At 42.5% G+C, this 26,781-nt stretch overlaps 1 protein-coding gene across 1 annotated transcript in view; it reads left to right on the forward strand.

The window, feature by feature from the left end:
- Nucleotides 1-5,163: 5,163 nt before the first annotated feature.
- LOC146799059 (alpha-1-antitrypsin-like) overlaps nt 5,164-26,781 on the forward strand; it is a 119,361-nt gene continuing 97,743 nt past the window's right edge. Inside the window, exon 1 of the mRNA XM_085626465.1 lies at nt 5,164-5,192. The gene's annotated coding sequence lies outside the window, so the exon portion shown is untranslated. The remainder of the gene's footprint in view (nt 5,193-26,781) is intronic.

Consider the following 26,781-nt stretch of genomic DNA (forward strand, 5'->3'; position numbering starts at 1 on the left):
AGCAGGGGAGCGCCCCATATTGCCATACAGTGGTAATTTGCCTATTTATTCTCTTCTTGTGGTGGCCCCAGGAGGACAGGAGCCCCACCAATGAATCTGGGAAGTGTTGTGAGGGGATGTAGGAGTTACGAGCAAGCCCCAGGAGTAATGTTTTAACAACTGACCCTATGTTGTTGGGATTCAGGAATCCTCAACCCTTTAGGATTTTTCACATAATTATTAAAGCACTCCCCAGGCAGGAGCTTCTGCTCTACAGATGGGAGTGTAGCACTCTCTAAGGACTTCTTTGATGGCTGCATCTGATTATTGAATTGATTCTGCTGGTAAAGCAGAACTGTATGTTCGGTTGACAGGATGTCAGCGTGTAGGGACTGAGTCTCTCTATGATGCCAGTACCTGCCAGCCCAATTCTGGCTAGCTCACAGTGCCTCACCTGAACTCCTTACCTTCTCAGAGTAAAAGGTGATTTTGGCAGCCTCAAACATGATCCCCTAGTCCTCAAGAGAAACGTGAAAACAGATTCTCCCCTTTCGTTGCTCACTAAGTCACTCATGCAAGCCCCTAGTAAACATAAGAAAGATACAAACAAAATGTTCAATACATTTGTCGAAACTATCGTAGCCTATTTTGAAGCTAATGTGCTGCGATCATTAGACAGAGCTAACTAAATAAAGTAATTAGCATAACTAACAGACTGTGTCGCACAAACACCCCACCAATGGCAGATTATATATCTGTCTAGGTCTACCCTTACTGTTTGAGCACAGGGATATATTTGCAATCTCTGTGATTGGCCTAAGTCCTCATACGTGGTGGGATGTAGTTAGGTGGTCCGCATCATGAGGGTAAACTTAGTTTACACAGGGCTGCATGTCAGGCATTGCCGTTGTTTCAGATCTTTCCACTCTGCCAGAATTCTTCTCTCTGCCCTCAAGGGAACTCAAAACTGTTTATGTGATAAAAACTATTATGCTGGATGTGCAGCTAGCTGTGTGACCATGTTCTGTCTAAAAGTTAGGAGCTGTTGATGAATGAGCTAAGAAAACAGTACACTGTTGTTGTGTATTCCAAGCAACCTTGCACAAAATGTCTAGACTAAATCCTAAGAAGAGTGCCTGAATAACAAACAACATGTGGTGCAAAAACAAATGTGTTATATGTGGCTATGCAGAGTGAGCAGACGCAGCCTAAAACTCAGAACTAACGGAGAACCAAAGTGGGCCCAAAAGGGAAACTACTACATAATATCGTCTGAAATACATGGGGTGAAGCGCCCTCTAGCGGCTGACAGGAGTTTATATGTTATGCAATCAGAAAGTGATTACATTTATTTTTATGGCATGAAAGTATATTAAAAGCACACAGATAGGTTATGTTCAATTCAAAATGCTTTATTGACATGATAATGCTAACAGTGATTATTGATAAAGGTGATTATAACTTATTAACGTTAATACGTGCATTTACATGTAGCTATTATTGACTATTGCACTTACAAGCACAATGATGTTTTTAACATGTGGTTTGTTGATCTTGAACCTTTGACCAAGCCAATAGACTGACCTTATATGTTTGTATAACCGTTTAGGGGGTCAGAGGTGATTATGAAAAGTTATCTATAGTATTTTCAATCTCTCTATGAATGCGTAGTATATGCGCAGTATTTAGTAGTGTGTGTAATAAATTTACTTTGTATTGTTTTAAAGAAAAAGCACTGACTGGACAATAATTTATTAAGTGATTATATAGCATGCCTGCGACTGGTGATTACTAGCCCATACCACCTCCCTTGAGTTGTCCTTGGACTGCTCTGCTTCGGAACCCCAAGAAAGTCAAGCACCACAATGGGCGTCTTGGTTCCCAGTAAGAGGAAATTCTGGACCTATTTCTTGTTCAGGCCTCACATCCTGCACAACTAATACTCCAATTTCCTACAGGAAGCATTTGTGACCAAATATGCCCACCCCAAGGGAAGATAAAAGGCCCATAAGCCACCAAGGAAAGAGAAGGAATAGTACAAAAAATGAATTGCATTGTGGGGCTCAGTCCTCCTTACTACTTAAGATCGAGTAGCATGCTTAGAGATCCATAAGACACATTCGAAATAGATTTAGAAAAAATAAATGGAGTGACAAACTTGTCCATCTTGATATCTTACTGTCCAAAACGGTCTTGAAAGTGCTCCACGACTTCTGCTCTTGTTGCATCTACGGAGTTTAGGAAGGTGAATGCAGTTTTATTTGGAGGCTGCAGCAACCAATTCATGCACCAATGACTTGTGGCACCAGAAGTGTAGTGGAAGTGGAAGCAGTAGTACTCGCATTTGGCTGTGTCAATAAACAAATGTGTTTTTATGTGGGTTGGAAGGCAAAGAGAAGAGTGAGCATGTGTGTGTGTGTGTGTGTGTGTGTGTATGTGTGCCTCGTGTTGTGTCTTTACCTCCATGTGTATGTGAGTCTGCCTGCTCTCCCCTGGCACCTGGTGGCTGCCACCACTGTCATCTGGCATCTATCTGTTCACGCAAAAAATTGTTTTAGAGTAGAGTTCTCCCAGGGATTTGACTGAGCAGGCACTAGTAGAAAGATTTTTTTTTCAAAACTATAGTTATTGTAACTTCAGTTCAATGTTCCCAGGGCAAATCTTACACAGAGACAAATGTGTAAATGTTCAATTGCATCAAAACTTTATTTTTGTAAAAATGACAAATTACTAGAGGAAAAAGTACGGAGTTTCCTTTCATCCCTTCACTGCACCTGATGCTCGTTTATCAGAATAGAGTGGGGTATTTACTACACAGTGGGCCTGGGTATGAGTCAGGCAGAGTATTACGACTTCTGCGCACTGGTCAGAATCAAGAGTTGAAAGGCATTTAATACAGCTGATAATTAGCAAATGCATTAAATATCTCAACCGTCATTAAATATCGGCAGGTCAAACCTGCTGAAATTTAGCCACGGAAAAGCATACGGTATTTACAGCATCATATGGATTTTGGTGCATTAACCCCTTCCCTGCTCATGACGGAACCGTTCCGTCATGAGCCACGGTTGCCGTGTGCTCATGACGGAACGGTTCCGTCATGACACGCCCGTTGGCGGCCGCTCCGCCTGCGCGGCGCTGTTTCCCCGCCTGTGCGGGGGGACAACGCAAATGGGCGGAGTCATGACGGAACCGTTCCGTCATGAGCACAGCCCAACCGTGGCTCATGACGGAGCGGCTCCGCCATGAGCACAGCGCCACCGCGCTGCCCCCCCGCACCCCCCAGCACCGCGGCGGAATTCCCGCCGCGGTGAAAGGGTTAAACAAAAAAATCTGCATGTTATTCTCCATAAACCCGGTATTAGGGCTATTTATCGCACCCACTAAAAAAACATATCCTGTGGTATTCTCGTCATGTGTGCTAAATAGTACTTATAATAATATAACCGGAGGTAAATACCATTATCCCAGCGTGAGGTATTTGCTGGCATATCATCAAGGGCAATATCGCCGCTTTAGCGGCACTTTTTGCTGTTAAAGAGGCGATATTTTTATCGCCCTATGAGCAAGTTGTCGCTAACAGCTGTTAGAGACAGTTTACTGGCAATAGCACCCCTTGTCAGCACGCCTCCCATCGCATCGCTAATGAGATGCAAAGGAGGCGTGCCTGACAAGACTCCCTTGGGAAAATATCGCTAACCCAGCTTCGTCATATTGACAAGGAGGGTTAGCGATATTGAAAATCACGTTAAGTATGCCTTAACGCAGGAATTTAACGTCTGTTAAATTCCTGACTAAGGCATACTTAACATGGGGGGTGGATTCTGTGGCTAAGACCACAGGCCCTATCATCTAGGTTATCGCCGTTTTCCACCATGGAAAACGGCGATATCCCCACTATCTCTGGAATTTTTATCGCTTCGGTGATGCGCGTTGTTGATAACATGCTAACCGGGAGATAAATTCCAGAAATAGCTGGCGATAAATATGCAAGCGCCAAGCGCGCTTTGCGATATTTATCGCCAGACCTTGTTAATATGCCCCTTACTGCGGTAAATGCTCCGCATTCTGAGTTTTCTTCAGGAAAATAAGGCATAACAGGCCGAACAGGTTTTTAGCACACCAAGGGGCATATTATCAATGACAGCGTTAAAAATTATCGCTAGTTTAGCAGCAGAAAACTGCCGCTAAAGCGGCGATGATGGGCTTGATAATATGCCGCAGAGCGTTCCAATAGAAGTCCATGCTCTGGTGTGAACATGGCCTCCTATTGGAATTCTCAAGGGCATATTACCAAGCCCATTATCGCCGCTTTAGTGGCAGTTTTCTGCCCCTAAACCGGCGATAATTTTAACGTCGTCCTTGATAATACGCCCCCAAATTCTGTCTGTTTTGCCTTTTTTCCAGGATTTTGCTCTGATAAATTTCAGAAGGTCTGCTCTGCCAAAATGTATCAGGGACACACTGAAACAGTGTGATAAAGACTTTTTTTTGGAAAAGGATTGAAGGTTAGTCCTCAACTCGTAATGAGGTGCTAAATGTTTTTCTGGAATACCACCCTCCCCATTCCATTCTATCTAGGTTGCTTAAACAACTGAAGGCTTGGAGCTACACGATCCAGAGTTGTTTTGAATTGAATACTTGCCTGCCTTTTGGCGTGCTAAAGTTATTCAATTTTAATTGTTTGTACTGTGCAAGCACCAGAACTAAATTATAGTAAACATTGGCCACGTTTTCTTGCACAACATTAATTTCTAAATTTAAAAAAAACACTGAATGTCATGTTTTCACTACTTTCTGAGACCATCAGACGAAGGTCAAGTTAAAAACCATTAGTGGAAGCAAAAATGTTATGAACACTTGTGCATAGCTGTTCACAAATGTCAAAAAATAATTTAACATCACCAGGGCAAGAGCCTATAGTAGTTAAGTGGTTAAACAAAGTTTAAATACGAAAGTGCAGGTGTGTCACAACGCCTGAAAGGTTTGCAGCTCAGCGGAAACTTGAGCAAACAAAAGATAGCATACCCAGAATGTTGCATTTTGTCAATGTTTATTCCTGTTATCTTGGGCCACTTTGATTGATCCAGTTCATTCCTACTTTAGGCCGTGGGTGTTATGTGGAATGGTACCCCAGAGCCTCAGGTGCAACAAGTATAAATAGCAAAAACTGTGGTCTCCAACGAGTGCTTTCGGGAGAGGACACATTAAAGGTAATTTTTGTATTCTTGCATTTGATGTAAGTGTGCTCTTCCACTATACATTGAGGTGATGAGTGGTCAGTATGTTGGTAACTCATTCCAAAGTATCAAGAGGCGTTTTGTAGTGGGTCATGCAGGCTGATGGTCCAATATTGGACACAAAACTTGAGAACATTTTTAATGTGATCTTCTGTCTTTAAACTTAGGGCCATATTATCAAGATCAGCGTCGGTAAAGCAGCGATCATGGGCTTGATAATATGCCCTTGTGAATTCCCATAGAAGCCCAGGTTCTGGTGTGAACATGGACTTCTATGGGAGTTCACAAGGGCATATTATCAAGCCCATTATCGCCGCTTTAGCGGCAGTTTCCTGCCGATAAAGCGGCGATAATTTTAACGCCGTGCTTGATAATATGGCCCATTGGGTGCAAACCATTGTACGAGTAAAAAAGTGTTTGTAGACATTCAAAAAGGTGAAGGGGTCCCCTGTGAATGGATTACGACCTCCTTTGAGTTAATGGTAACATTCTACTTCCTGGTCATACTTGCAAAACATTAATACATATAATTAGGTATCCATACTTGACAGGGACGGCCTAAACACTCCCTTCCAAATAGTGGTCCCTTAAAGGGTTCCCAAACATATTTAATGATTCGGAAAAGGTTTCCCGAATCGTTTAATGGGTTTAATAAATTTAAAAAAGGGGTTTTAGTGTTTGCTAAAATGCTCTATACATCAGGCCTAAAGGTGGCGGACTTAATACATTTTTTGCTGATGAATCCAAGTAACTGTTCTCCATAATTGGAATCGAGCTGCTGCTTATTACAATCATTGTCTTAATTTGATTTCTTTTTTAGTAGTTGTTATTGCATTTTGGCTACTAGCATTCAAACTCTTGGTAAGTTGTTAAAGAGTGTAATTTTGGTTTGCTAGTGAACAGATCCAATTGCCATTTTGAGAAACTCCACTGTCTCAGACTAATCCAGGTGGCTGGCAGTCCTTCGGGAACTTTATGACTACATGGCTTCGTTATGATCACTAGTGTATGCTTCACATGGAACAAGTAGACCAGTTTCAGTGGGCAGATTAGACCTTAAGGAACCATTATCACTGTTTGCAGTCTATGTCCTGAAGAAAGCATTGCTGAAACCACCGCACTGGCCTCAAAGTCTGGGCCCTGCTTTGTTAATTTACTGATGTACATACAGAAGACATTGTGTATTGTCCATATGGAATTGCAGTCAATGACTTCTGATAGCAAGATGCCCGTGATTGCTTGGCAACAGAATCAAGTATAGAATTATGGATGGCTAACAGTGAATAATGGGGTTCTTTTTCACTGAGGAGTTCTGAGTTGCATCAAATCGACAATAAGTGGGGACCTTGAGTTGTATATTATGTCACTCAGAACCTAGAGGTGAAACAGATTCACTCAGAGGTGCTTATTATCTAAAGGGTCAGAAGGACCACATATAGGGACAAAGAAGAAAGGAGGCTCTTACACTTTAATCAGAATCTCCTCTCCGAGTAAATAAAGTGATGTGAATCGAAATCGCTTTCTGCCTCAGCTTAGACTATCCTATTCACAGAAATGTGCTACATTCTGCAACCCTTGAACAGTCTAGATACCTGAGGGTTATTGTTTTTGCGCATTACAAATTGCCTTTCATTCATTCATTCATTAGCCCCTGCACATTTCAGGCATAGGCCAAGGTTATATTTGTATACATTTAGTGAAAAACTGTTACCATTCTATCTGTAGCTGGTCAGAAATCCTTCATGCATGAAGATGTCAATGTTTCTTTTCTGCCACTCTTGTTTTGATTGTTTCACTCTAAGTACCACGTATCTCAGTTTGTTCTTACCGCACTGCAACCTTAAGCAGCCCTCTCTCTGCTACCGTGATGGTCATGTTTACACCTTATAAAACACAACAAATTAGTAAAAATAAGAGCAGGACAGTGCAGGGCTACCAAAATTATCACAGGCTGTATGAGAAATACATGTTTACGCCATACAATTACTTCATTTTGTCCCTGGAATGGTGAATAACATGTTGACCCTGAATTGAAGGGTCCTTTTCCGCATGCGGATTCACCATTACATGAACAATTCCACATCTCTGAGTAGATGACAAATGAGAGCAGGGACGCTAGGTGGGGATTTGGTCAGGTGTAGGGTGCTGTGTCCGAGGGTAGGGCAAGTTGTGCAGTGTGTGGGTAGTGTACCAGGCTCCATGAATGCCTGTACAGCAACTGTTCCCACAGCCACCCTGACTGCCCATAGTCAGTCCATCAAAGTCAAAATCAGACCCCATGTTGTAAGTTTTTTTTTCTAGCTACTTCCTGAAAGTGAGATGATTAGCATCCGAATGGACACACATTTTAGCAGCCTCAAAGAGAAGTAACAGCCCCATTATGTATTCTTTACACTTCAAGCATGGTTAAGAAATAAGCTGATGGAGAGCGCAGATTACATCTAGGATGGCAGAAGGAAAGCTAAAAAGACTGATGATGTATTCAGGTCCTTGATTCTGTGATGGTTTTTGACATGCATAAACACTTAAAGAGGATGGACTAATTGCTGGGTTAGCAATGAAGATGGACTAGATTATGAGTGGTAGCAACCTTCTGTTGTAGGCCCAAAAGTAGGTAGCAGCAGCATTTTGTAACATGTGCAAACAATGGATCCAATAACAAATGAGCCCAAGACAGAGGGTATAGCAACAGTCTAGGGAAGCAGCAATAAAAACCTGAATTATCATAAAATGAAACGCAGCAGGGTGGAAGGAAAGAAACATTTTCCGAATTTTCAGTTGGAAGAAACATTTTGAAGAAACGTTGGTGCCTGTGAGGCAAGACAATTATTTTGCTTCACATAATTCCAACATTGCAAACTGATGAACCTGGAGTAGGGCAGCTGCCTAACTTAGATGGCCACCACATAGATGTCCAAATGGAGGGAGAGCTATCAAATACAAGAATCTCTGTATTCTCTGCATTCATCTTCAAGCAGTAGTCTTTCAACATAAGGTTAATGTAATGTTATAGTGAAATGAATTTGTCAGTGACAACATTAATGTTTTGAACCAAAAAAAGAAACAGAAATTCAGCAGTTATATTTAACCGACCTAACTATAACTTGTGCCCCCACAATGCACTGCTTATGACCTCACAGATTACTCATGACATGTTCTATAATATTGTTTATGACATCACAGATAACATCTCAAATGACATAATTGATGATGTCAAAGATGGCATCACCTTGGAGGGATTAGAATTACTATTCCTACTTCAGTCAGCGCAATAGTAGGAAAAGTGTTGGACTTCGGATGCGTTAGATTTACTATTCCTACTCCAGTTAGTGCAGCAGTAGGAAATATGTTGGACTCCATAGGGGTTAAATTTACTATTCCCACTCCAGTCCAATTAACATTTGAGAAAGCATTGGCCTTCAAAAGGGTTAGATTTACTAGTTCCACTCCAGTTTATACAACAGTAGGGAAAGTGTTGGTCTTCAGAAGGGTTACATTTAGTTTTCCTACTCCTGTCAATGCAACAGTGGGGAAAGAATTGGGATTCAAAAGGATTACATGTATATTCCTTCTATAGTCAGTGGTACAGTTGGGAAATTGTTGGACCCTGGGAGGGGGGTTACATGTAGTATTCCTACTTCAGTCCGTGCAATAGTAGGGAAAGTGTTTGACTTCTGAGGAGTTAGATTAACTATTCCCACTCCAGTAGAGAAAGGGTTGGACTTCAGAGGGGTTAGATTTAGTATTCCTGCTCCAGTTAGTGCAACTGTAGGGAAATTGTTGGCCTTCTGAAGGGTTAGATTTACTATTCCCACTCCAATGTAAGCAACAGTAGGGAAAGCGTTGAGCTCAGGAGAGGTTGGATTTACTATTCCTACTCTAGTCTTTGCAACAGTAGGGAAAGTGTTGAATATTGGATTGGTTAAATAATAAATTAGAGTATTCAAAAATAAATATGATTATCCATAAAAAATAATGTGAACATATAACTTTAAAAAGAAGAAAAAACAAAATCACATATAATAATATCAACTTCACTAACTAGAAAACAATAACTCAATAATAAATAATCACCTATCTATTTAATTCAAAATAATAAATGAAAAGTAATTAATTTCAAATAATAAATGTAATCTCAGATACAAATGCTCAAAAAAACTTAACATAAAATAAAATGTTAAAAAATAATACATATAAAGCATTATTCATAATTACTTTTCAATTAATAAATTGCATGAATAAGTTAATTAATATACAACAATAATATATTTGTATTTGTTTGCCAACCTGGTCATCTAAACAAATAACACAGTATTAACCCCTTCAGCGCGGCGCGGATTTCCGCGCCGCGCTGAAGGTTCTGTGCGCGGGCGGGGCCATGACAGAGCGGTTCCGTCATGCGCACAGCGCAACCGACGTGCATGACGGAACCGCTCCGTCATGCGCGTCGAAGGGGTTAAAAAAGATACATGCTTAATAAACATAAACAATAACAATGAAACATTCATATTGAAATAAATAAAATATTAAAACTATTACACAATAATTAATAAATTAAGTAATATACATAAGTTACAAAAAAACATTAAATTAAATAAGCATTATATAACATATATAATTCATAAATAGAATAATTACATATCCTATATACTCAACTCCTGACTATTAATGTATAACTTAAATAAATAGATAATAAACATGTTGCATAATTAACAATACTTTATAGAATTATTTAAAATTTAACAACCAATAAACAATATTTTTACATTTCTTATAACTTACAAATCCAGCAACCCTCTAATGAAATATAACTTACTATAACTAATTTTCAAACTAAAGAAAATGATAGAATTAAAATTTTACAATTAAAAAGTAACACAAAAATATTTTTGCATATTTAATAATCAATTAAAAATGAATTGACAATGAAAAATATATCAACAGTAGATTAAACATCTCACCTTGTCCCCCAACAAACACAATAACTTACTACAGCACTATAAATCACTAATATCATTAACAGTGCAAAATAGAAAATCACTAAAAATTACAAAATTGATAACATGTATATGAACAAAACTAACAACTAAAATTGATATAATAACTAAACCTCATTAAAATAAATAAAAAGCTATATTTTTGCAGCTATATTACTCAAAACCATATTCAAACCAACAATCTTCTTTTAAACGGCATTACTTACCAAAAAATAAATATTCTTCACATCAATTTTCTATACCATGATATTTTTGCATCAAAATATTTTCATCCCGATATTTTCCAGATCTGTTATTTCAAACTTGATATTTTGTCCAAACACCGGGAAGATTATTACAGGATAGGCCCTTAGGAAAACACCAGCAAAGATATACTCATCAGGCAAGGAATCTAAAAAGAAGGCTTACTCAAAAGTACTTGGAAAACGTTTAAGATATAATTACAGCGCAATTAATGCTTACAACATATTACATAATCATATTTTCTTAAGCAATCAGAGTATATTCTTATTCAATTAAAATCACACTGAAGCTCCACTGCAGATATATTTCCTAGAAGTGTGGTGCCCCAGAAAGATGTGTGAGACCAGCAATGTTATGTCCCCTGGGTCTGTAGTCAGGAGACTTCGGGGCCGATTACGATGGCGGACGAACTGGAATCAGTCCTCCATCGTGGTGGTGACCGGGACCATCCGCAATACATGCGGTGGTTCTGCACACCAAATTAGGATGCGACCGCCACCATGACTGTCGCATCTTGCATTTCAACTTTGCAGCGGGTGCTGCTGACAGCAGCACCAGCCGTGATGTGAAAAGAGCATGTTGTGCATTTCAGTGCACTAGGTGACAGGCACCACATGGTGTCTGCTACTTAGTGAATTGAAATGTAGGGGGGTACCATGGGTACCCCAGTGCACATACACCTCCCACCAACACATTGGGGGCCCGCAATGGGCCCCGAAAAGAACCTCCACCAGGCTTTTTATGACGGTTTCACCATCAAGGAGAGGCTGAATCACAGCCTGCATCATAATATGGTGAACGGTGCCTGCTTGGCACCGCCACCATTTTATGCATGCAGACCGCTCTGCCAGGCAAACGGTCCGATTGCCTGTGGCGGTTCCATTGCAGACAGTCTTGGCATCCGCCACAGTCGCAGTGTGGATCCGCCCGCCATCCTAATCTGGCGGGTGGTCAATCCACATTTGATGGCAGACGGATCGCCACCGCACAGCTGGCGGAGGTGGTTCATCCGCCATCATAATGACCCCCTTGGAGACAGAAGCTACAACAAAAATCCGGAGTGCACTGTAACTGAGAGCAGACTATGTTTTTTGTTTGCTGGGAGCTAACATTTATTTAAGTTAAGGTTTTTTGTAGAGATCTGAAACATGTTGGTATGTAGTTACTTCAGTCACCTAGATAATGTTAAAAGAGCAATGGTTCAGCTATATACACATTCAAATAATACAGGAGTTCTAATTGGTAAGATACTTTTTACATATCCTGTGAGCAGACTTAAAGTATCAGAAGGATCCTGTAGGATATTTAAAGAGGACTATTTTTTGATCTTTTCTAAGTTTAAGGCAGTTAGGCTGAGTTTGGAGAGTGAGGTCTATCCCGTTCCAAAGGCGTGATCAGATGACCTTCAGATTCCTTATCCATGCTCCAGTCATCTAGGCTATTGAAGCAGATATGGGTGGCAATATTTGATCTTAATTCTTTTGTGAGCTGGTAGTATGTAATCAGCTTTTACACATAAAAGAAACTTCTACTGTAGGAGTCTTTGTGCCTGACACATCATTTTGAATGGAAATCTTGGTTGCCCAGGAAGCCAGTGGTAGGACATTGTTGCAGAGCTGATATAGTCCACTTTCAGGGATTGTCTGACTGCTTGGTTCTAGATCCTTTGAAATTGACAAATGTGTGACCTTTTTAGGCCCATACAGTTTTATTCTGTAAGTCTAATTTTTTACCTAATTTGAGGATTACACTTTAGGTGCACATATTCTGATCGAGTTGCATACATAGTTTTTGTTACCAATTGATGACTGCAAGATGAATAGGGATTTTATTTTAGTTTTAGTTTTTATTTTCTTGAGGCATGCCAGCATGGCTTACACAATTTATAGCATGAAAGAAAAATATAAAAAGAATAAAAAGTATGAGTCTAAGATCAAATAAATGAGTCCCATATTCTTAATACTTGAACAAACCCCCATTAAGTTTAGAATACGTGTATTCTTCAACCTTAACTCTTAAAAAAAAAATTCTAATCTTCAAGGCTACGTTACAGTTACTGGTAATCAATGACCTAGTTATAACCATATTAATAAAGAGTTGTTTGTGTGGAATATATTTGAAGACACCTTTGGAGAAGGGGGCTCCAAAACGGCTATCGCTGACTCTGCATTTATATTCATACTAATTCTGGAGCTAACAAAGTTAAAATGCATTTTCCAGTAATTATACATTTCTGGATAGTGACAAAACAAATGAAACCAGTCCCCTGTCATGTCCTATGCACATCTAGATCAATAATGATATTTAATGGCCCTGCTTGATAGACAAGGGAAGGAGTTAAATACAATAACCATTTGCAATACAAATACATTCAATAGAAATTTGCACGCCAGAGTGTAGCAACATTTAGTTTGTATGGCTTCTACCATGAATACTCTATAACAAAAAACTGTCTATTTTGCCTGTTCTGTTGTGCTCTTGCTGAGTAATATGGTCGAAGCCATCTGTTGAAAAAGTAGGTAACAGCATGCCTACATTTTGCTGAGGAAGAAGATGTATAAGGCTGGATCCACTTCAGACAGTTTGTTGATTTCAGCTCTAGCAAAATAAGGTTTTGACTAAGCAAATGGAAACCAATAACAGCTGTTATTAGTAACCCCATTTGCAAGAAACCATTGGTCTACCTTCCAAACCAATTCAGCAAGTAAAATAAACTCCATTGTCTTTCCAACAGCCTATAATTGATGAGCTACTAATAAGAAAAAAAGGGAGCAATCTATCATCCCAGTCTATCACTTAATAAACAGGATTTCAAAAATCTAAATAAAATTGGGTTCCTCTGATGAAAAAAGTTGAGAGGTTCATCTTTTTCTCTTAGGATTTCGTCAAACATGTGTTTATTAAACCTTTTCCCAAGTACATCGTAAGTTAGCTTCATAATTTCGCTCATCGCTGTGAGCGTTGGCTTATTGATGAGACTTAAAAGCCTGATAAAAACACAATGCCTAGAAAATGTCCTGGCCCCAAATCCGAAACGATTGCTAAAATGAAGGATAAAGCGGCTCACAAAGGAGGAGTGTGGGCAGTCCCCCGTGGTCATCATATAAACTGAACAACTTAATTGTCATCACATCGTTTTTCTGTGATGACCGGAAGGTATCTGATAAGGCGTACTAGTGTCATACAAAAGCAACTCCCCAGCACAAATAACCAAAACCCCAACCCCCCTCCCCCTCCCAAACAATCGTGGTGGCAAAATCAAAGTGATAGAGTCAACTGGGGGTAGTGACAATTTAATCAAAATTGAAAGAGGTGCAGTGCTCGGACCGTAGGAGGGCAAACAGCCCTCTGGAGAGGAAGGTATCTAATGGCCCCCACCTGAATTCAAAGTTCTTGTAATTATCCTGAAAAATATCAGACATTCTTTCCAGACTGAGTAACCGCCATAACCGTGAGTGCCAAAGGGAGATCGCCGGAGCTTCCCTCTGCTTCCAGGCGGCCACCAAGGTCACTTTAGCCACACCTATACAAAGCCACATGATGGCCTTGTCTGCACGGGACTGGTGTTCGAGGGCAGGGTCTCAAAACCCCAAAAGAATCTCTGCCATAGTAGTTGGAATGGGATATTCCAGAATATCTTTAATGTGTGCCAATATTTCTGTCCAAAAGGGGAGTATAGTTGGGCAATCCCACCAAATTTGCTGGAAGTCACCCAGGAGGCCGTAGCCTCTCCAGCAGCGGTCAGAAGTGTTGGGGAAGATCTGCTTGAGCCTAGATGGATGGAGATACCAGTCCATCATGGTCTTTTGATGGGCTTCCCGGAGGTCTACGGAGTGTTTGAATATAGAGATGTCGGACCATAAATGGGACCATTCTCTCTCTGACACATCACGTGTAAAATCCCCTCCCACATAGCCATGTATCGTGGACACAGTGAGTTGGCAGGTGGTGAGTAAAAAATTATAGATGAACGAGATCACCCCTTTCATTGTGGTGGTCTTGGAGAGGAAGGATTCAAATCTAGTTGGTGGACGAGTGGCTGCGTCCCGGACCTTCGGGGTGAGAGCCCAATGAAGTAGTTGGGTGTGGCAAAACTGTTCTGTTTTGTCCAAGCCATAGTCCTGTTTGCAGTTGTCAAAGGTCAGGGGGTCATAGTTATGAAAAAGGTGTGTCAGGGCAAGGCAACCTCCCTTTCTCCAAGCGTCAAAGGGTCCCTCATGCAGGCCTGGGGGAAGGCAAGATTGAAATGCAGTGGTGTAAATTGTGAGGAGAAAGTAGTCCATCGATCATCCCCCGCAACAGAGTCCCACACCCGCAGGGTGGTCCACGTAGGAGGGCTAAGGTACGCATTCTTGGGTCTGTCGTGCTTGGGACGCCAAGCTAGGTCCCATATGGTCCGCCCTGCAATACTATGATCCATATGTAACCAATGTTTATCGGATTCCCACTCAGTTAGTACCCTCAGCTTTGCCGCTTTATAATATAAGTGTATATCGGGGAGGCCCACTCTGCCCTCCACTCGGGAGCGTCGCAGTAAAGAGAATGATAAGCGGGCACGTCCCCTCTGCCAAATGAACTGTAGGAGCATAGATTTACCTCGGCGAAAGAAGTCCCTCTCTGGCTCTATCGGCAGGGCTTGGAATAGGAGTGTCATCTTGACAGCATGTATGCGGCCAAGCCAAGAGAGAAAGAGAGGTTTCCACCTTGTGAGTTCTGCTTGAATCCGGGTGAGACTAGGGGGAAAGTTGGCAGCATAGAGTCCCTCCACCCTGGACGCTAACTGGATTCCAAAATATTGTATGGATGAAGCGGTCAATTGCAGTGAAGTGAGGGGTTGAAGCCTGTGCACCTCCGCGGGCGGGAGAGTGAGGTTGAGAATATATGACTTGCCTAGGTTTATTTTAAAGCCCACCACTACCTCGAATCGCTCCAGTTCAGCTTGTAAAGGGGGAAGAGAGTGTGCAGGATCAGAGAGCGACAAGAGGACATCGTCCTCGAAGAGGGAAATTTCATGGGAGTCCCCACTATAGGGAATGGCTTGAATGTCGGGGTTGGCTCTAATAGCCACCGCTAGGGGTTCGATGCTCAGGGCAAAGAGTAGGGGCGAGAGGCGGCACCCCTGTCGGGTACCTCTAGAGTGAAAAAAGGCAGGTGAAGATACTCCATTGACTTGAATTCAGGATCGAGGTTGTACGTAGTTGGCCCGAATCATAGTGAAACATTTAGGAGTAAACCCGAAGCTCGTGAGGGTAGTAAATAGGAATGCCCAATCGACCCTATCAAAGGCCTTTTCGGCGTCCAGGCCTACCAGTACCGCAGGGATATGACGTCTGTTAGCTTTCTCTATGAGGTGAACAATGCGATGGGTGTTGTTGTGTGTTTGTCGACCCTTGATAAACCCCGATTGGACTAGGTGAAAGAGATCGGGCATGAGGTCATTCAGGCGTTTAGCTAAAATGGAGGAGTAAAGTTTCGCGTCAAGATTCAATAGGGCGATGGGCCGTTACGAGGTGCATAAGTGAGGGGCCTTCCCTGGTTTGGGTATGACAGAGATCACAGCCTCGGACAACAATCCAGTAGTCTCTCCCTCTATCACCATTTTATTAAACAGTTGCATGAGGTGCGGGGTGATGTCAGGGGCAAAAGTTTTATAGAACAGGGCGGTGTATCCATCTGGAACCGGGGCCTTACAGGGCTTAAGAGCTTGTATGACTGAGTTCACCTCTTCGGAGGTGATAGGAGCAGTAAGGGTGTCATTCCATTCAGGCGAAACCTGGGGCAGGCACAGTGTCCAGAGATATTCTTGTTGGGTGTCATGATCTAACTGGTTCCTTGTATAGAGAGTTTTGTAGAAAGAGCCGAAGATCTCTGACTTTTCTTCATCTTTATGTGTAATCTCCCCAGTGGTCCCAAGGATACCTCCTATGTATTCCTGCACTTGTTTGCCTTTTAGCTGTCTGGCTAGATGTTTGCCAATCTTATTACCCTGGAAATAAGATAGGTGTCGGAGTTTGAGTAGCATGAATTCTGCCCTATTATTATAAATAGCTTTAAGTTTGCCCCTCAGAGCCGTCAGATTGCAAAGGGAATCTCTAGTGGGGTTTAATATATGTGCGCGCTCGACAGAAGCTACTTCGTTTTCCAATGCTTCCCTTTCTCTAGCTCGTTGTGCGTTCAGTGTCGAGTTGAGAGCAATACATTTTCCCCGGAAGACCGCTTTAAACGTGTCCCAGATGGTGTACTCTGAGGTATCCTCAGGCTTGTTAAGATCAAAAAATTCAGTAATGGTTTCCCTCAATTTGGTGCAGGATTCTTTGTCTCGCGTTAGAGAAGGTGGAAAACACCATCTGGGGGTGGATGAAAAATTACCATGCCAGGCCAAGCAAATGGAAAGTAGACTATGATCCGACACGGAGAGGGGAAATATTTTAGCCTCTTGGAGAACGCCCAGCAGGGATTGGCTAATAAAAATATAGTTGAGTCGGGAATACGTGTGGTGGACGTGGGAGTAGAAGGTGTAGTCACGAGAGTGGGGGTAAAGAGTCCGCCATGCGTCTACCAGGCCTAGATTGTGGAGGTGTTGTTTAGTTGCGGAGGTAAAGGAGCCAAGGTCAGAGCAGTGTGGGTGAGTACTATCGAGGTCTCTCTGCCAAGTCAGGTTCAAGTTGCCCAAAAGCACCAATGGCCCCTCTCCGAAGTCCAGAAGTCTCCCCGCTTGAGTGTTTAAGAACACCGCTTACCCAGTGTTAGGTGCATACACTGCTACGAAGGTACAGAGTTTGCCCATCAAGCGGCCTTTGACCATAACCCAGCGGTTATCTTTATCAGAGAGGACATCCAAAGGTTGAAATTTTGTGGAGGAGTGAAAAAGGAGTGCCACTCCTCTGTGTTTTGTGGGTACAGAAGATCTGTAAATCAGTGGGTAGTGTTTGTGACGGAAGCGTGTCCTCTGATCTAGGTAAATGTGTCTCTTGGAGGGCCACTATGTCGAGATGGTGGTCTGTAATATACTTCCACACTTTGTGGTGCTTTTGAGGAACCAATAGTGATCGTCATTTCACTAAAGGGTGAGAGAATATCTCATAGCTACCGCCAAGTGACCTAGCCCGGTGTAAGCCCCAGGGTAGCCCCAGGAGTGCCTGTCCCCCAAGGGAGCGCCCCTTGTGAATAAACAGATGCAAAAGAAAAACCCGCTATTGAGTAAAGTGAAAAAGCCGCCACCATCACCCTCCCAACCCCTCCCGCAACCCCCAAAAACAACAAAACGAACATTAACAAAAATTGCGGCATGAAAGCCGCCATCTGTTCCCTGAGTGGGGGCATCCTGCCCCACAGGGACTAGGGGGACGGAACTTCCGAGGCCTCTCCGGATGTTAGTCAAAGAAGGTGTCATCATGCGGTTATAACGCTAAGTATCAAAACAGAACTACCTGTACAAAGGAGATAAAGTCACTGCTCTTAATTATAGAAGTGACTTATAGCTCAACAACTCCATATCATGGTTAGCAGTCTGGAGCCCAGGAAGCAGGGCCATAGAGGGTTCCGAGGATTAGGAGAGAGTATGGAAGCAGATCACTGTCAACCCCCCCGAACTGCCCCCAAAGCTGCCAACATCAACAGTATTCAGTCACTTGTGGTAAGACTTAGTGTGAGCTTCCGTGAGTCTATGATTCCCAGGTCGGATGTAGAACATGGACAGTACATACTTATGATGCCCTCGCTGGGATTGTATCTGCGGCCCCTACGTGTGCCCACAACCCATGCAGTCGTCAGTGGGGGGTCCCCGAAGAGGCTCCTGAGTTTTTTTGTGGGCGGAGCCAGTCTCCTCCGAGGGGAGACCCAGGAGTTCCAGGCTTCTTTCAGTCAGTGATATGACGCTGTCTGTTGTTGAATTTGAAACTGAGTCCGATGGATAGGTCCACCTATACCTGATTTTATCATATCGCAGTTTGGAAGTGATGGGTCGGAACAACTGTCTCTGTGCCAGTATGGCCGGTGCCAAATCTTGGTATATGGAACATGAGTGGTCTTGAAAGGTGACGGACCCCTTAGACTTGGCCGCAAGGAGCACTGCCTCTTTAACCTTGTAGGAATGGAATTTCACCAGTATGTCGCGGGGTCGCTTCTTCTCGCCGGCCTATAGGCTTCCCACATGTTGGACTCTTTCCAGCTTTATTTTGAGGGATTAGGGACCCAGGACCTCCGCGAAGAGCCCCTCGATGAAGGCCCCCAGATCCGGCCCCTCAGCGCCCTCCTCCAGGTCTCTGACATGTAGAGTCTCCCTCCGTGCCTTGTTTTCGAGGTCCTCCACCTTGAGCTGCAGCTGGTAAAGTTGGTCCTGGAGGGCGCCTACATCTTCACGCAGTTCAGAGGAGAGCTTCTCTTGGTCTTGGTGTTGCGCCTCCAGATCTAAAACTCTAGTGCCCACAGAGTTGACGTCTTGTTGGAGGGAGTTCAGCCTCTCTGTAAGATCCGTCCTCAATTGCTCCATTGCAGATTTGATATCTTGTTCGAGGTCGTTACGTAGCTCTGTTTTAAGGTCCTTAAACATGGATAGGAGGTGCGCCTTCGTGAGGGCCATGTCGGCTGTTTCAGCGTCTCTGCGTAGCATCTGGCGTTTATCTGACAAAGAATTCTGATACCTTGTTGGATGTCCTGTTTGTCCCTTTCTTTGGCAGCATACGGGCTGGCCCAGGAGGACCCCTGTGTGAGGGAACCACTATGTTGAGGGTTAGCGTAGGTGGGGCCACTGGCAATCCAGAAGAGCGGGTAGAGGCACCATCAGCACATGGGCGAGGCTTCACTGGATGGACCTCCGCGTGATACACAAGTCGGCTTGCTGTGTGGTTGGTGCTGCTGGGTGGGAGTACGCTCCCCTCGGGGAAAGTAGAGGCAGGGCACCAGACCACAGTAGAGGCCGCCCCCAGGGATCAGTGCTGCAGGATGTTGCCAGGCTCAGCACCTGTGGGTCCCGCCGATGTCAGTCATCGCCCCACACCTGTTATCCTCTTCAAAGCGGACTGGGTGTCATTTCGTGGATGCAGGAGCCGACATAGAAATGGCACTAACTGTGGTGGAGGCAATCATAGGACACCGTCGATCCCGCTTCGAAGTCGAGAGGGAGCAATAGATTATTGTGCCCTCTGAGTCAACGTCTGGGAGGAAGCGGACATGGGGCCCCAAGACCAGGAGGTCAATCAGCAGCGCAGAGATTCATATTCCAGATGCCATTTTAAGGTCAGGCAGGCAGTGCGGCGGTTCGTGGCAGGAGCTGTATCCCGGGAAATGCCATCGGAAAAGTCCCAACATCCGCGACGACCGTGGGCCCTACCTCTGGCATCGGAAAGCAGAATTGGAGACAGGGGCCCCACTATCCACTTCCGTCAGGATCTCACGGAGCACCTCGATCAGCCCAAATGAAAGCTGCCATTTTGGGAGGTGCCCGCTGGTTCCCGATGAGGTCATGCTGGGTTTGTTACTGCAGCGGTAGAGGCAGGTGAGGGCTCTCCTGTCGTGCCTTGCATCTTCCGCTTGGTGTAGGAGCGGCTTGCAGCGTTCAGGGTGCAGTAAAACCACAGCAATCTGCTCCGGAACAGTGCGCGGACCGGGAGCCGAGACAGGCTACGTCCGATCGCCCCCTTCTTTTAGAATTTTGATGGTGGAGGGGGGTCCTACAAACATGGAATCCCTGGGGCCACTTCTTTCAAATGGATCTAAAAGGAAGTTGTCATTACAATAGTATATTTCGGAAGTAACATTTCTCAAAAACATACAAGGAAGTTCTCATAATTATAAAGGTCTGGAATGAGTACGAATCTGCTAAAATGGCTGTTGAAAGCATCTGCATAGTGCAACTGAATGTTGGATGCGGCCAATCCCCCTTATTTTCTAGTGGCACAATATAATTTAAAACTGGAGGGCACTTATTTGTCTCAATCAAACTACAAAACAAAGCATTACCTTGAACATAAAATTGGCATATAAGCAGAAGGAAACACATTTTTGTCAAAAATATGCTTCCCATTATTGTAAGTAGTAATAGAATCATCTATAAAATATTTTTCCGACTTTATTCAGAAGTGTTTTATAGTTGGGGGAATAAAGATCTGTAAATTTTATAGTTACAAAATATCGGATCATCTTGTGTGGAAAATCCCAGATTGATATGAAAATGTAAAATTCTCATATCACAATTGAGAAGTAGCCATTCTGTTTTTAGATTAATACTTTTATAACCTCCTATTAACAAGAATATGTCTATCAAGTCTAAAACACATTGTATGTTATCCTTAAATATAATGTCATGTCATCTGTGTATAATTTGATTTTAGGAAAATTGGATTGCAGTTCTAAAATGTTACATTCTCGATATCTTAGAATTGCAAATGGTTCAATGACCAAGGGAAACAGTATAGAACACACTGAGCATCCTTTTCTCATACCCCTAGAGATGAAGATTGCTTCTGCTTCTTGATATTTAATGATAATATAGACTCAGATATTTACACACAATTTAGTAATTAACCATGTAAATTAGGAAGGCTACTTCTATCCTTCTAATGCCGTTAACAGTATTTCCCAGTTCAAAACGTCAAAAGATTTCTCTGCATCAAGAAACAGAACTGTAGCAGAGATTTCATATTCCTGGGAAAAAATCTATTGCTTCAATTAGGAAACTAGCATCAAAGTAAAGTTATCTTCAAGGTCTGAAATCTAGGTGGATTAAATATGTATATTGGATGGGTAAATCTCTTTGATGACATTTTTGCTACAGTCTTGTAATCAGTATTTAATAAAGTTGTGTGCCTACATGAATTTAAATCTCCGGTCTTTTTCACTGAAAACTATCAGTGCATCTTTTATAAAATGTTGAAGGATGTGGTTTGCTGGCTAGCAGTTTATTTGCTATCAGAGTAATAACTGGAACAAGAGATTTGGAAGAGATTCATAAAATTCAGGTAGAATTTGTTTTGTCATTTGGAGGGTTAGTAATATCATCTGCTATTTCTTTGACTTGGACCAGAACAGTGGGTATGACTGCATATTCCTTTGATAAAAGTAGAAATGATTTTTGGGATAAATTGTCCTGTGTTGGCTCTTTTTCTATATTACTATTGTCTGTATAAATGTAACTATAATAATTGAAAAACAGTTGTATTCACTCTTGATCTGAGGCAATCAGTTTTTTTTTGGTGGTTTTCTAATTCAAAGGCTCAGCCCCTATTACATTTGAGCCTGGCTGACCATGCAAGCAGTTTCCTGCTATACTTGTCTTCCTTATCAACTTGTTGCACACAAATTGCAGAGTTTACATGTTTAGCATTGTAATAATGGTCTCACTGTGAGTTTTTTGCCACTTCCCATCATTTCCAATTCGTCACATTCTTAAATCAGGCTGTTTGCCCATAAAAGCACATATACAATTGTAGTATATATATAAGGATAAAGCACAGAAAGATAATAAAAAAAATGTATGCTAATTCAATTTAGATTTAGATCTAAAATAGTTTTTTTTCCCATAGAGTGGATAGCATTGCTTTAAATCTTGCAATAACTTCTCATTGCCTTGTTTTTTTTTCAAAAACGTTTTTCTACTAAACACAGAGTGGCCTTGAAAGTATCCACATCACTCCCTCTACATAAAACCAATATAATAAAACATCTTTTATAAGGAGATGTGTTTAGATCCCCAATCAGATTCATTTAGCAACACTTTGTTCATTTGCCAAGTTAATTTGTTCTGGTTGTATTAGGTAGAGGTACATCAAACATAATTGCACTGTGGTCTAAGGAAAATCTATTCTATTATCTGAGCTGAACTTTCTGGAAATACAAGTAAACACACATGTTTGGGTTTTTTAACCTCCATTGGTCTACCAGGCTTAATGTAGTTAAAATCTTGTAATGTAGCTGCAACAATTGGATGGGTAGTCTATACTATGGGTTTTTCTCTAAGACATGGTAGAAGAAGTGTGTTAGGCAAATGTAAACCATATCTTTCTTGGATGCATGCAGTATATTCTGCTTAATGTTTTGTGTTGTGTACTGTCACCTTTTGGAAGAATTTAAAATATTGATGGCCAGATTTATAAAGAACTTGTGTTGCCCTTGCGTCATGTAAGGTGACACAAGCGCTTAGCTGGGATTTACTTAGCCACTTAAAGCTACCTTGTGTGACTCTGGGTGGTTCAGTAAATCCACAGTAATGCAAGGCAGTGCATATCACTTGTGGCAGGCAGACGTTCCATACGTGGAATAAGGGCGTTCCCACACATCCACCCATGGATGCTAGCACATTCCCAGACTTACAAAGAGTTGTAGACCTAGGAATGCATCAAAATGGTATGTATCCCAGAATCAGGTGTAACGTGGATAAATATCTTTATTTTCCCTTGTTACGTACTTTTTCTGTGTGTGATGCATTCCGCATCACACATAGAAAAAAGAAAATGCTTATGAGGTTTGTTGTACCTTCCTGCACAAAAACAATCCTGCTCGTAACCGAGGTACAATTGCACCATAGTGCATTGGTGCCTGCATTTGCACTAGGCACCCCTAGGCAGCACAAAGTGCCCTAGCGCATGGAGGCAGCAAAAATACACCATATATTTGAAAACATGATGCATTTCTCATGTCTCCATTTCACACAACACAGTGCAGCAAGTTGCCGTCCTGCACTACGTTGTGTGAAATGTTAGTAAGCTGTCCCAGAATCTCTACTCATTCTTAAATACACAGATCATATGCAAAGGTTTAGCTATGACAAAATGTTGGATGAAATAAGGGAATCTAATACTGACCCTCTTTCAATGAGGAAAGGGCAGATGAGATTAGGCTTTGATGCTCTCAGTGATATCCAATGACTGTTTCGGTTAATTGGAATAATTCACAGTGCATAATGAAGTGGAATGGATCCCAGGAGTTATACCCCATGGAGAGAAGGGAGGTAGACAACAATTGATAATCGGGAAAAAGAGTATGAATGAGTGGATGAGGTGTCTGAGTCCTTATGGGAGGAAAGGAACAACCAATGGGCTAATCTCAGTTTGCACAGATCTTGTGAGTGGCAGGTTTTCAGAGCTTTGCTATTGGTCAGCTTATGATGATTTTGCAGACATTGCCAACAAGCAGTAGACTTACATCTCCAGCTTCATAAACCATTGCTCTATGTCAGCTGGTGATGATCTTGCAGAAACCAAGTTTTACATCTCTAGCTTCAGAAACCTTACAGGTTTGGGCTTCACACAGCACATACCATAGAATGTTACAGGTTTGGCATTAGTCCATGCAGTGATCTCTAGAACTATGCAGTTCAGGCCTCAGTCAACAGAGCTTTCCCAGTCTTCATACAAAACTGGAAGCCCACTCTCTAACAACATAGCTACCTCAAAAGACTGGAGCCCTCAACAGCATAGCTCTGCATTGCTGGGGAGTGGCCGAAGGAAGAACATTACAGGAAAAAGGACAGGGGCCCTATCATACAAACATCGCATTTACCTTTTAAAAGTTGTGCCCAGTGCAAAGAAGGAAAATGCTCCATATTAGGATGAATGCGATGCCCCAGGGAAGCCACAAACTCAGCACATTCATGTGAAAAATGGAGCTGCTGCTATGAAGGCGCTCTGTGTTTCACAGTGCAAACAGGAACCCACCTGCAGGTTTGAAGGGGGATTAGAGATCCCCTTGCAGGCGGGTGGAGTGAGTAACTGCACCTGCCTGCAAGGGGATGTCTGGGGGTTCCATGGGACCTCCTTTTCCCCCCAGAGAGGGTTACCATCAGGGGGTGCACTAACAGTGTGCCACCTTTTAGGTGGCACATTGTTAGTGTGCATCCTGACAGCTTCTTTGCGCCTGCGTCTGTAATAGGGCACGGGTGCAAGGGGAATCCCTTATATGCATGGGGCCAGGTCCCCGTGCAAATGAGGGAACACTCTCTGATCATAGCACTGGCCCTTTATGTACACCAGCACTATCGGTATTACAGAAAGGATGCACAAGTAGCTACTGCCCCTTCTGTAATACCAAAGTGCCGCGGGGCCACGTAAAGCGGGTGCAAACAGCAATTGCATCCCCGGGGCACTTTTATAGTATGGTCCCAGGTGGCAATAAGGTGTAGACTGCAGTGGACTATGGTTGATGGGAAGAAATAGCACAAAGGCTACATGTGAGATGCAAGAGCCTGCAATGTCCAAGGAACGAAAGAAAGGTGCGGGTGAAAGGTATAGACCATAGGAATCAAACCCTAGTGGAGTTATAAGGATCGGACATGACTTAATCATTGGATAAGGGCATGAAGCAGCAGAAAAGTGGCATCTAGGTTGAAGAAGGCCCAGTAAAACAAAGAAAAGGACATGTTTTAAGGTTGGTTGTATGTACCACTATTGAGTGGCAAAATATTTCCTGCCAGAATATTGTGACCAAAACTTTGGCTACCATATTACCATGAAGGTAAATGTTATTTATGGAGTATACTTTACTGTTCTTAGCTCCACATATTTATAACTTTATACGTATAGCTATCAGCAAGGTACATATGGGTGGAATTAAGTAATACAAATTAAGCAATACGTATAATACTTACCTTCATGATAGTATGATAGTCGATACTTTGGTCATGTTATTCTATCAAGACAATATTTAATGGTCAATATTGTAGAGCACTGTTAGGCTTGTTAGGGATAGCAAGAAAATAGCACAGCCATGCATGTGTTCAGGAAATAACACCATGAGTCATGGTATTATATGGATGGGAGGAGGAGACTGCTAGAAGAAGAAAAGTAAGAATTAAACGGAATAAACCACCAGGTTCCCACCCTCCTAGGGGCTATTGTGGGTAACAGCAGGCCAAGGAGTATGTGTGAAAAATGAAGGGACAGAGTATGTATATTCAGATCTAAATGTTTTGGAGGAATGAGAAATGTGACTGTTGAGGGAAGCATGGGCCAGACTGCAGATGTCACAGTAGGTTTAAGACTAGAAGGGAGAAAGCATAAACAACTCTGGAGATGACATGAGCAAGGTGTGGGTGAATGATTTGCATTGTTCATCATCCTGGTAGGCAAGGAAGGAAATGCAACATGGAAAGAGTATGCACCAACAGAGAAGACATGGACTCAGAGGTTGCATGTTGATATCAAGAGGAAGCACAAAATGAATTGAAACAAGCCATAGGCTTCTAGACCCAGTAGCTCTGTAGTAGGAAGTTGTACTAAAAAGTGATAGCGGCAGAAAGAGGAATCACCTGACTATAGAGATCAAAGGATTAAGGGTGGGAAGTAAAATTAATGAATAAGCCATAGAAGTCTATACCATTTAGGATTAAAGGGAGGAACCCACACAAACAAGAGTGGCAGAGGACAAGACTTAAGAGGGGCAGTATTAGGGGAGGAGAGGATACATTTGAAGGTAGAGGCTGGTTGTTAGGTACAAAAAGGAGGCAGTGCTGGCATGGAATCAGGCACAATCAATCGCAATGTGAAGAGGCATTGTTATTTGGGATCAAATGGACAGATTTCAGGTGTCTAGGCCAATTTAAGAGGTTAGGGATACAGATAAAGAAAATGATAGAGGTGGTAAGATGAGAAACAAAGCACAGAGGTCCAGGTTTGATAGGGCGGACAGAGGGTGTGTAGCATACAAGATAGCATTAGGAAAGTAAAAAGACCACAGTGTCAAGGTCTGGAGGAGTTCCTTAACACATGAAAAGGTATGGATTGGTATGTGAGGGGCATTTCCAGTAGCCCAGACCTGGTAGGATAGGGAGAAAACTCCCTAGTAGGTTGGACAGAAAGCAAACAGAGGCTTGATGTATATGTCTCTGTGGGTGCTGAGACAAATATGCTTAGATGGCTATTTATAGGGGCAAGACCACAAGCCTCCTTGTTAAGATCATTTGAAGTGTTACACTAAGGCCTGTTGCATGGCCCACAAATCGATGGGCAGCAGTTTCTAAAGTGCCAACTCATTCTGAGTCCCTCCTGATCCGTCTCTACTGTGTGCTGTCTCATTAACCATAGTGACTCTGCCATTGTCACCTCTAACATTGGCACACATCATCAACCCCCAGGTCTGCAGTGAGGGACTAGAATTCTTTTCAAGTCACAAAAGCCACCCTCCCCACTATCTAACCTACTTATTCCCCTCCTCCCCACAGTGAAAACAATATCTAAAGCCATCAGCAGATGCATCTACATGGTCTGAATTGAACTAGTCACTAAGCCTTCATTCTAGGCTACTAACAGGGCAACACCAGCACATTTGACGGGCACAATAACATAGCAAACTATCACCCGAAGAAGTTCTTTAATAGCCAGAAACAGAGA

This window comes from Triturus cristatus, chromosome 9 (assembly GCF_964204655.1).
Source record: "Triturus cristatus chromosome 9, aTriCri1.1, whole genome shotgun sequence".
NCBI classification, from domain to species: domain Eukaryota; kingdom Metazoa; phylum Chordata; class Amphibia; order Caudata; family Salamandridae; genus Triturus; species Triturus cristatus.